General features: G+C 58.0%; 2 non-coding genes and 1 pseudogene across 2 annotated transcripts; all 3 read right to left on the bottom strand.

Annotated features, from left to right (window-relative positions):
* Positions 1–4,427, bottom strand: part of LOC124744397 — a 7,961-nt pseudogene extending 3,534 nt beyond the window's left edge.
* Positions 4,428–4,615: 188 nt separating this feature from the next.
* On the bottom strand, positions 4,616–4,770 carry LOC124744400. The gene has a single exon (XR_007010729.1). It is a non-coding gene; the product is annotated as a 5.8S ribosomal RNA (ribosomal RNA).
* Positions 4,771–5,121: 351 nt separating this feature from the next.
* On the bottom strand, positions 5,122–7,030 carry LOC124744392. The gene has a single exon (XR_007010726.1). It is a non-coding gene; the product is annotated as a small subunit ribosomal RNA (ribosomal RNA).
* Between the last annotated feature and the right edge of the window lie 2,970 nt (positions 7,031–10,000).

The following is a 10,000-nucleotide window of genomic DNA, read 5'->3' as shown; positions in this document are numbered from 1 at the left end:
ACCGAGCAGACCGTAATGGGGCGAAAGTCAGCGGGGGATGTTGGTGCAGCCGTTTTGGGGAGAAGTGACGTCCGGGCGCGAAGCAGACGCTCGGGGAGGGCGCGGGCCAGGAGGAAGAGGTTCAAGAGTTTCACCAGGACTTCATGCGGCAGGCGCCGCAGCTCCGCTGGAGTCAGGCCGTCCGGCCCGGCTGCCGATCCCCTGGGCGGCAAGGCAGCAGCGACCTCCTCACGTGTGACCGGCCCCCATAGGCACTCAGGAGCGACAGGCTCCGAGTGCGGGAGAAGGCGGTCACGGATGAAGCCGGCGGTGGAGATCGGCTTCTTCGTGAAGAGGTCCGCCCAGAAGTCCAGCAGACCGGGGATGTCGGGTGGCGGCTGCAGCAGGGTGCCGTCCAGCAAGCCGCGCACGCAACGTGCACGCGACCTACGGAAGGCGTCCTGTGTGCGCGCGTATTCCCAGCGGCGCCGCTTGCGCTTCTGCAGCGGCGGGGCGGCAGGCGGCCGCTTGGATGATTGGCGCGGCCGCTGTGTCCTGGTGATCGACCTCTCCCCCCTGGACCCGACCGACGCAAGGGCATCCGGGAGCATGCCCAGGATGACATCGGGCGGCGTGCCCCGCCCCAGACCAATGACTCGATCCAGGGCAGAGAAACGCTGGGCGGAAGCAGGTAGCCCCGCCAGATGCTCCCAGATGGCGGCGTCAGTCGGCCCCTCCGGCGGCGGCCCGGTGGTGTCGGCCGCGAAGTCCTCGGCTGCGTCGACGGGCGGCGCAGCGGCCTCGCCCGCGTCAGGCAGCGAGCTCGCTGCTCCACGGCGGGACGCCGGCTCTTCACCCCGACCGATCTCAAGTGCCTCCATGAATTGGCGGACAAGCTGCTTGTGGGCAGCTTGCCGCCGTCGGCACTTGATTGCCTCAAGCGTTCGGTCGGGGAACATCCTGGTAAGTTCTTGATTTACAAAGAAGAACCGGGCGTCCCTCTCAAGGAACAGTTCGGCCTCTGCCTTGGCGAGCGACAGGACTTCTTCCTCCGTCCACCTCGCGCGATGCCTCTCCGTCACGATCTCAGCGTTGGCGGCCGCAGGGTGTTGGCGGCGGCGATGGACCCCGAGACCGTTCTTCGTGGTAAAAGTGCGGTGGCACTCACTGCAAGCAAAGGGAGCTACACAAACTATCGCATTTTCGTTACGGCCGGTTGGCCGGATAGGTGCTGGGGTAGCTGGGGTGGCACCTTCAGCGGAAGGGCCACCATCTCTTGTTTCTTGTCGGCTGCCCCCAACTATAAAGGGATAATGCGAGGGGGGGCTGGTAACCCCCCCAAGCCCCTGGTGCGGTCTTCCACTCTGCGAAAATCAGCGGGCCCACGAGAAGGGAGAAGACCGCAGGAGAGGAGAGGCTAAGAGGGCTAGGCCCATGTATTGCGCATCACTCTCCCTGTAACTATAACCCAAGGAAGGCACCTCGCAGCAGCAGCACGACTACATCAAGACCGCACTTCGAAAAGCCAAGTCCGGATGCAGCCACACCGCCGCCACTTGGCCACCTTAAGAGAGTCATAGTTACTCCCGCCGTTTACCCGCGCTTGCTTGAATTTCTTCACGTTGACATTCAGAGCACTGGGCAGAAATCACATTGCGTCAACACCCGCTAGGGCCATCGCAATGCTTTGTTTTAATTAGACAGTCGGATTCCCCCAGTCCGTGCCAGTTCTGAGTTGATCGTTGAATGGCGGCCGAAGAGAATCCGCGCACCCGCGCGCCCCCGGAGGAGCACGCTAAGGCGGACGCGGCCTCGCAGCAAGGAAGATCCGTGGGAGGCCAAGGCACGGGACCGAGCTCGGATCCTGCACGCAGGTTGAAGCACCGGGGCGCGAACGCCGCGCAGGCGCGCGCATCCTGCACCGCCGGCCAGCACGAGGCCGACCAACGGCGAGAGCAGACCACGCCCGCGCTAAACGCCCGCACTTACCGGCACCCCTACGGCACTCACCTCGCCCAGGCCCGGCACGTTAGCGCTGACCCACTTCCCGACCAAGCCCGACACGCCCCGATCCTCAGAGCCAATCCTTATCCCGAAGTTACGGATCCAATTTGCCGACTTCCCTTACCTACATTATTCTATCGACTAGAGGCTCTTCACCTTGGAGACCTGCTGCGGATATGGGTACGAACCGGCGCGACACCTCCACGTGGCCCTCTCCCGGATTTTCAAGGTCCGAGGGGAAGATCGGGACACCGCCGCAACTGCGGTGCTCTTCGCGTTCCAAACCCTATCTCCCTGCTAGAGGATTCCAGGGAACTCGAACGCTCATGCAGAAAAGAAAACTCTTCCCCGATCTCCCGACGGCGTCTCCGGGTCCTTTTGGGTTACCCCGACGAGCATCTCTAAAAGAGGGGCCCGACTTGTATCGGTTCCGCTGCCGGGTTCCGGAATAGGAACCGGATTCCCTTTCGCCCAACGGGGGCCAGCACAAAGCGCATCATGCTATGACGGCCCCCATCAACATCGGATTTCTCCTAGGGCTTAGGATCGACTGACTCGTGTGCAACGGCTGTTCACACGAAACCCTTCTCCGCGTCAGCCCTCCAGGGCCTCGCTGGAGTATTTGCTACTACCACCAAGATCTGCACCGACGGCGGCTCCAGGCAGGCTCACGCCCAGACCCTTCTGCGCCCACCGCCGCGACCCTCCTACTCGTCAGGGCTTCGCGGCCGGCCGCAAGGACCGGCCATGACTGCCAGACTGACGGCCGAGTATAGGCACGACGCTTCAGCGCCATCCATTTTCAGGGCTAGTTGCTTCGGCAGGTGAGTTGTTACACACTCCTTAGCGGATTCCGACTTCCATGGCCACCGTCCTGCTGTCTTAAGCAACCAACGCCTTTCATGGTTTCCCATGAGCGTCGATTCGGGCGCCTTAACTCGGCGTTTGGTTCATCCCACAGCGCCAGTTCTGCTTACCAAAAGTGGCCCACTTGGCACTCCGATCCGAGTCGTTTGCTCGCGGCTTCAGCATATCAAGCAAGCCGGAGATCTCACCCATTTAAAGTTTGAGAATAGGTTGAGGTCGTTTCGGCCCCAAGGCCTCTAATCATTCGCTTTACCGGATGAGACTCGTACGAGCACCAGCTATCCTGAGGGAAACTTCGGAGGGAACCAGCTACTAGATGGTTCGATTAGTCTTTCGCCCCTATACCCAGCTCCGACGATCGATTTGCACGTCAGAATCGCTACGGACCTCCATCAGGGTTTCCCCTGACTTCGTCCTGGCCAGGCATAGTTCACCATCTTTCGGGTCCCAACGTGTACGCTCTAGGTGCGCCTCACCTCGCAATGAGGACGAGACGCCCCGGGAGTGCGGAGGCCGCCGCCCCGTGAAGGGCGGGGAAGCCCCATCCTCCCTCGGCCCGCGCAAGGCGAGACCTTCACTTTCATTACGCCTTTAGGTTTCGTACAGCCCAATGACTCGCGCACATGTTAGACTCCTTGGTCCGTGTTTCAAGACGGGTCGTGAAATTGTCCAAAGCTGAAGCGCCGCTGACGGGAGCGATTATTCCGCCCGAGAGCATCCCGAGCCAACAGCGGCGCGGGTCCGGGGCCGGGCCAGGTAGGTCCGTCATCCGGGAAGAACCGCGCGCGCTTGCCGGGAGCCCGAGCGCCCAAAGGGGCGAATCGACTCCTCCAGATATACCGCCGGGCAGCCAGCCAGGACACCGGGGCTCTGCCCAACAGACGCGAACCGAGGCCCGCGGAAGGACAGGCTGCGCACCCGGGCCGTAGGCCGGCACCCAGCGGGTCGCGACGTCCTACTAGGGGAGAAGTGCGGCCCACCGCACACCGGAACGGCCCCACCCCGCGGCGAGTGGAAAGGCAACCGGACACGACCCCGCCGCGGATTGCTCCGCGCGGGCGGCCGGCCCCATCTGCCGAGGGCGGAGGCCAGTGGCCGGATGGGCGTGAATCTCACCCGTTCGACCTTTCGGACTTCTCACGTTTACCCCAGAACGGTTTCACGTACTTTTGAACTCTCTCTTCAAAGTTCTTTGCAACTTTCCCTCACGGTACTTGTTCGCTATCGGTCTCGTGGTCATATTTAGTCTCAGATGGAGTTTACCACCCACTTGGAGCTGCACTCTCAAGCAACCCGACTCGAAGGAGAGGTCCCGCCGACGCTCGCACCGGCCGCTACGGGCCTGGCACCCTCTACGGGCCGTGGCCTCATTCAAGTTGGACTTGGGCTCGGCGCGAGGCGTCGGGGTAGTGGACCCTCCCAAACACCACATGCCACGACAGGCGGCAGCCTGCGGGGTTCGGTGCTGGACTCTTCCCTGTTCGCTCGCCGCTACTGGGGGAATCCTTGTTAGTTTCTTTTCCTCCGCTTAGTAATATGCTTAAATTCAGCGGGTAGTCTCGCCTGCTCTGAGGTCGTTGTACGAGGTGTCGCACGCCACACCGCCAGCCGGCTGTGCACGCTACCGAGAAAGTACCGGTATGCGAACCGCCAGGCGACGGGCGCGCATCGCACGTTTGAGGAGACGCGGCCGGCCCCACAGGCGGCCGCGACACTCCCAGGTCTGCGAAGCGGGGCAAACGCCGCGCGCTTCAGTATACGTAGCCGACCCTCAGCCAGACGTGGCCCGGGAACGGAATCCATGGACCGCAATGTGCGTTCGAAACGTCGATGTTCATGTGTCCTGCAGTTCACATGTCGACGCGCAATTTGCTGCGTTCTTCATCGACCCACGAGCCGAGTGATCCACCGTCCTGGGTGATCTTTTCTCAGTTTCCGCCGTCTCTTTCGAGACGGTCGCATAGGCGGGAGTGAGGCGTGTGGCGGCCCCTGTTCCAGCGTTCTGTGTCCAACGGCCTCACGGCCGACGGGCGTCGTACGGCTCCACACCGGAGCGGACAGGCACTCGGGCGAAAGTCATTCAAAACCGGCGCCAGGCGCCAGGTGCCGCAGGCCAGCCGCTCCAGCGCTTCAGCGCTCGTACCACACAACATTGCCGCTAGTTTTGAGAGGCACGCGTGGTTCCGCACGCGGCGCACGGCTACGGCGAGCCGTACAGGTAGCGTGTTGCGCGACACGACACGCACATCGAAAGACATGCAGTCTAGTCGGTAATGATCCTTCCGCAGGTTCACCTACGGAAACCTTGTTACGACTTTTACTTCCTCTAAATGATCAAGTTTGGTCATCTTTCCGGTAGCATCGGCAACGACAGAGTCAATGCCGCGTACCAGTCCGAAGACCTCACTAAATCATTCAATCGGTAGTAGCGACGGGCGGTGTGTACAAAGGGCAGGGACGTAATCAACGCGAGCTTATGACTCGCGCTTACTGGGAATTCCTCGTTCATGGGGAACAATTGCAAGCCCCAATCCCTAGCACGAAGGAGGTTCAGCGGGTTACCCCGACCTTTCGGCCTAGGAAGACACGCTGATTCCTTCAGTGTAGCGCGCGTGCGGCCCAGAACATCTAAGGGCATCACAGACCTGTTATTGCTCAATCTCGTGCGGCTAGAAGCCGCCTGTCCCTCTAAGAAGAAAAGTAATCGCTGACAGCACGAAGGATGTCACGCGACTAGTTAGCAGGCTAGAGTCTCGTTCGTTATCGGAATTAACCAGACAAATCGCTCCACCAACTAAGAACGGCCATGCACCACCACCCACCGAATCAAGAAAGAGCTATCAATCTGTCAATCCTTCCGGTGTCCGGGCCTGGTGAGGTTTCCCGTGTTGAGTCAAATTAAGCCGCAGGCTCCACTCCTGGTGGTGCCCTTCCGTCAATTCCTTTAAGTTTCAGCTTTGCAACCATACTTCCCCCGGAACCCAAAAGCTTTGGTTTCCCGGAGGCTGCCCGCCGAGTCATCGGAGGAACTGCGGCGGATCGCTGGCTGGCATCGTTTATGGTTAGAACTAGGGCGGTATCTGATCGCCTTCGAACCTCTAACTTTCGTTCTTGATTAATGAAAACATACTTGGCAAATGCTTTCGCTTCTGTTCGTCTTGCGACGATCCAAGAATTTCACCTCTAACGTCGCAATACGAATGCCCCCGCCTGTCCCTATTAATCATTACCTCGGGTTCCGAAAACCAACAAAATAGAACCGAGGTCCTATTCCATTATTCCATGCACACAGTATTCAGGCGGGCTTGCCTGCTTTAAGCACTCTAATTTGTTCAAAGTAAACGTGCCGGCCCACCGAGACACTCAATAAAGAGCACCCTGGTAGGATTTCAACGGGGTCCGCCTCGGGACGCACGAGCACGCACGAGGCGGTCGCACGCCTTCGGCTCGCCCCACCGGCAGGACGTCCCACGATACATGCCAGTTAAACACCGACGGGCGGTGAACCAACAGCGTGGGACACAAATCCAACTACGAGCTTTTTAACCGCAACAACTTTAATATACGCTATTGGAGCTGGAATTACCGCGGCTGCTGGCACCAGACTTGCCCTCCAATAGATACTCGTTAAAGGATTTAAAGTGTACTCATTCCGATTACGGGGCCTCGGATGAGTCCCGTATCGTTATTTTTCGTCACTACCTCCCCGTGCCGGGAGTGGGTAATTTGCGCGCCTGCTGCCTTCCTTGGATGTGGTAGCCGTTTCTCAGGCTCCCTCTCCGGAATCGAACCCTGATTCCCCGTTACCCGTTACAACCATGGTAGGCGCAGAACCTACCATCGACAGTTGATAAGGCAGACATTTGAAAGATGCGTCGCCGGTACGAGGACCGTGCGATCAGCCCAAAGTTATTCAGAGTCACCAAGGCAAACGGACCGGACGAGCCGACCGATTGGTTTTGATCTAATAAAAGCGTCCCTTCCATCTCTGGTCGGGACTCTGTTTGCATGTATTAGCTCTAGAATTACCACAGTTATCCAAGTAACGTGGGTACGATCTAAGGAACCATAACTGATTTAATGAGCCATTCGCGGTTTCACCTTAATGCGGCTTGTACTGAGACATGCATGGCTTAATCTTTGAGACAAGCATATGACTACTGGCAGGATCAACCAGGGAGCTGCGTCAACTAGAGCTGAGCAGCCGGCCGCCCGGGAGTGTGTCCCGGGGGCCCGCGCGAACACGCAAGCGTCCGCTCAATCATTCTGCAAACAGGAGGAGGCTGAGCTCCCCTGCACAATACACCTCGAAACCCTCTCAGGTCCCGGCGGCGCGCAGCGCCGTCCCAAGTACTTGGTCGGGTTCGAGAGAGGCGCAATCGCCCGGAGTTAGGCGAGTAGACGCTTTCGGTGCGACCACCCGTGCTCCCAACTGAGCTTGCCGCTGCCGACAGAGGCCCGGGAGCGTGCTGTCGTGGCATTGCCGGCGGGAGACAACACGCGCCACCTACGGTGACCGGCAGCTCCAACGCCAGCGCCACAGAAGGACAAAAGCCCCACTTGGGTGCCGAAGCGAACTCTCCCAGCACAGCGCACGCGCCAACACATCCGCACAGCTGCGATACAAACCACCAGCGAGAACCGCTGGGGCGACCGAGCAGCAGACGGCGTCGCGGCGCCGAGCGCCGGGCGGCGGCGCATCCTCAACGCACACAGTCCTCAATCGGACCAGCACACTGAAGATGTCCACCGCGCTTCGCACCGGGCCCGCGAGGACCTACTTTGGCCGCACGGCGCCGCGCGCAGGGTGCGCCGGCGCGCAGCTGCGACGCCTGCCGCGTCCGTCGGCCGGCGCGCCTGCCACTGGCCGCCCCCACCAGCCGGCTGTAGCGCGTGCGCCCACGCACCGCGCGGCCAGCACGCCGGGAGGCGCCCCCTCACCGGCCGGGGACGGTCCCACCCAGCCACCGCCGCGTATCGCTTCACACCCAGATGCCGTTCAGTTTCGTCGGCATGGTGGGTATCGCTGGAACAACCGGTTCGTACCTCAACCTATCGTCGCCATCACCGATTCACCCCTAGCGAGAACAACCGCACCACAACAGATTACCATTTGTTCATTTGCGTAACTTCACCAGAAAACGCAGGCGTCCATCGCCATTTGCAACTTCAACGATTATTGCATGCCTGTGTCAGGTGTCACGCCACACTACGTCTGCCCACATACACGCAACAAAATGTGCACGCCTAGACAATACGTGGAAGGTGGCCCCCGTACGTATGCGATGTCCATTGCTCGAACGACTGTCAACCGGCCTCTGTAGCATGTCGCAGATATGGAACGCGGTGCACCATGCCATCACGGTGTGTGAGGAGAGACGACTAGGTCCGAATACATCAACAGACAGCTCATGCTGATCGCCATCCACGGCGTCCGTTCCTCCCACACGTCTCTATGGCGTACCACACTGCAATCCAGCTCTCATAGGGAGACGACACGTAGCTGCGTGCACAATATTTGCACTGTATGGTCCGCCGTTTTTGGGCGCAGTCGTTGTACGGTCACACATGTGCCACGATGTATCATTCGGTACATAAGGACGAATGTGCAGTACAGATTGTGGTTTACGCGTACGACATTAGCGGACGGTTGACACAGGCCGCACCACAACGTAGCCTGAGTACGTCGCATGCGAAGGGCATTGAACATGCAAACTTCTCACCAACCAGCTTGCGAAGGCAGGGGGGCAAGGTGGGGACGTGGGGAGGGGCGGCATGTACGTCCTGCTGCCATCCACATTACAGTGTACAGCAGGAGCATGTGGAAAGTCAGCAAGACTTGCAAGGTGTTTAACATGAAGCGATACACAGGGGAGCGGGCAGTGCGAGTAGCGAACTATATTGCGAGGGTTGCGGGTGGGCAACACTACACTAATTGAACGAGTCGTATAACAATTACAGAGCAGGTTTAGGCGACAACATGGGTTACGTTAGGGGACAACGTGGGTTACGTTAGGGGACAACGTGGGTTACTTTAGGGGACAACGTGGGTTAGGTTAAGGCACAACGTGGGTTAGGTTAAGGCACAACGTGGGTTAGGTTAAGGCACAACGTGGGTTAGGTTAAGGCACAACGTGGGTTAGGTTAAGGCACAACGTGGGTTAGGTTAAGGCACAACGTGGGTTAGGTTAAGGCACAACATGGGTTAGGTTAAGGCACAACATGGGTTAGGTTAAGGCACAACATGGGTTAGGTTAAGGCACAACATGGGTTAGGTTAAGGCACAACGTGGGTTAGGTTAAGGCACAACGTGGGTTAGGTTAAGGCACAACGTGGGTTAGGTTAAGGCACAACATGGGTTAGGTTAAGGCACAACATGGGTTAGGTTAAGGCACAACATGGGTTAGGTTAAGGCACAACATGGGTTAGGTTAAGGCACAACATGGGTTAGGTTAAGGCACAACATGGGTTAGGTTAAGGCACAACATGGGTTAGGTTAAGGCACAACATGGGTTAGGTTAAGGCACAACGTGGGTTAGGTTAAGGCACAACGTGGGTTAGGTTAAGGCACAACATGGGTTAGGTTAAGGCACAACATGGGTTAGGTTAAGGCACAACATGGGTTAGGTTAAGGCACAACATGGGTTAGGTTAAGGCACAACATGGGTTAGGTTAAGGCACAACATGGGTTAGGTTAAGGTACAACATGGGTTAGGTTAAGGTACAACATGGGTTAGGTTAAGGTACAACATGGGTTAGGTTAAGGTACAACATGGGTTAGGTTAAGGTACAACATGGGTTAGGTTAAGGTACAACATGGGTTAGGTTAAGGTACAACATGGGTTAGGTTAAGGTACAACATGGGTTAGGTTAAGGTACAACATGGGTTAGGTTAAGGTACAACATGGGTTAGGTTAAGGTACAACATAGGTTAGGTTAAGGTACAACATAGGTTAGGTTAAGGTACAACATAGGTTAGGTTAAGGTACAACATAGGTTAGGTTAAGGTACAACATAGGTTAGGTTAAGGTACAACATAGGTTAGGTTAAGGTACAACATAGGTTAGGTTAAGGTACAACATAGGTTAGGTTAAGGTACAACATAGGTTAGGTTAAGGTACAACATAGGTTAGGTTAAGGTACAACATAG

This window comes from Schistocerca piceifrons, unplaced genomic scaffold, assembly GCF_021461385.2.
Source record: "Schistocerca piceifrons isolate TAMUIC-IGC-003096 unplaced genomic scaffold, iqSchPice1.1 HiC_scaffold_290, whole genome shotgun sequence".
NCBI classification, from domain to species: domain Eukaryota; kingdom Metazoa; phylum Arthropoda; class Insecta; order Orthoptera; family Acrididae; genus Schistocerca; species Schistocerca piceifrons.
This window is presented reverse-complemented; position numbering and strand designations above follow the sequence as displayed.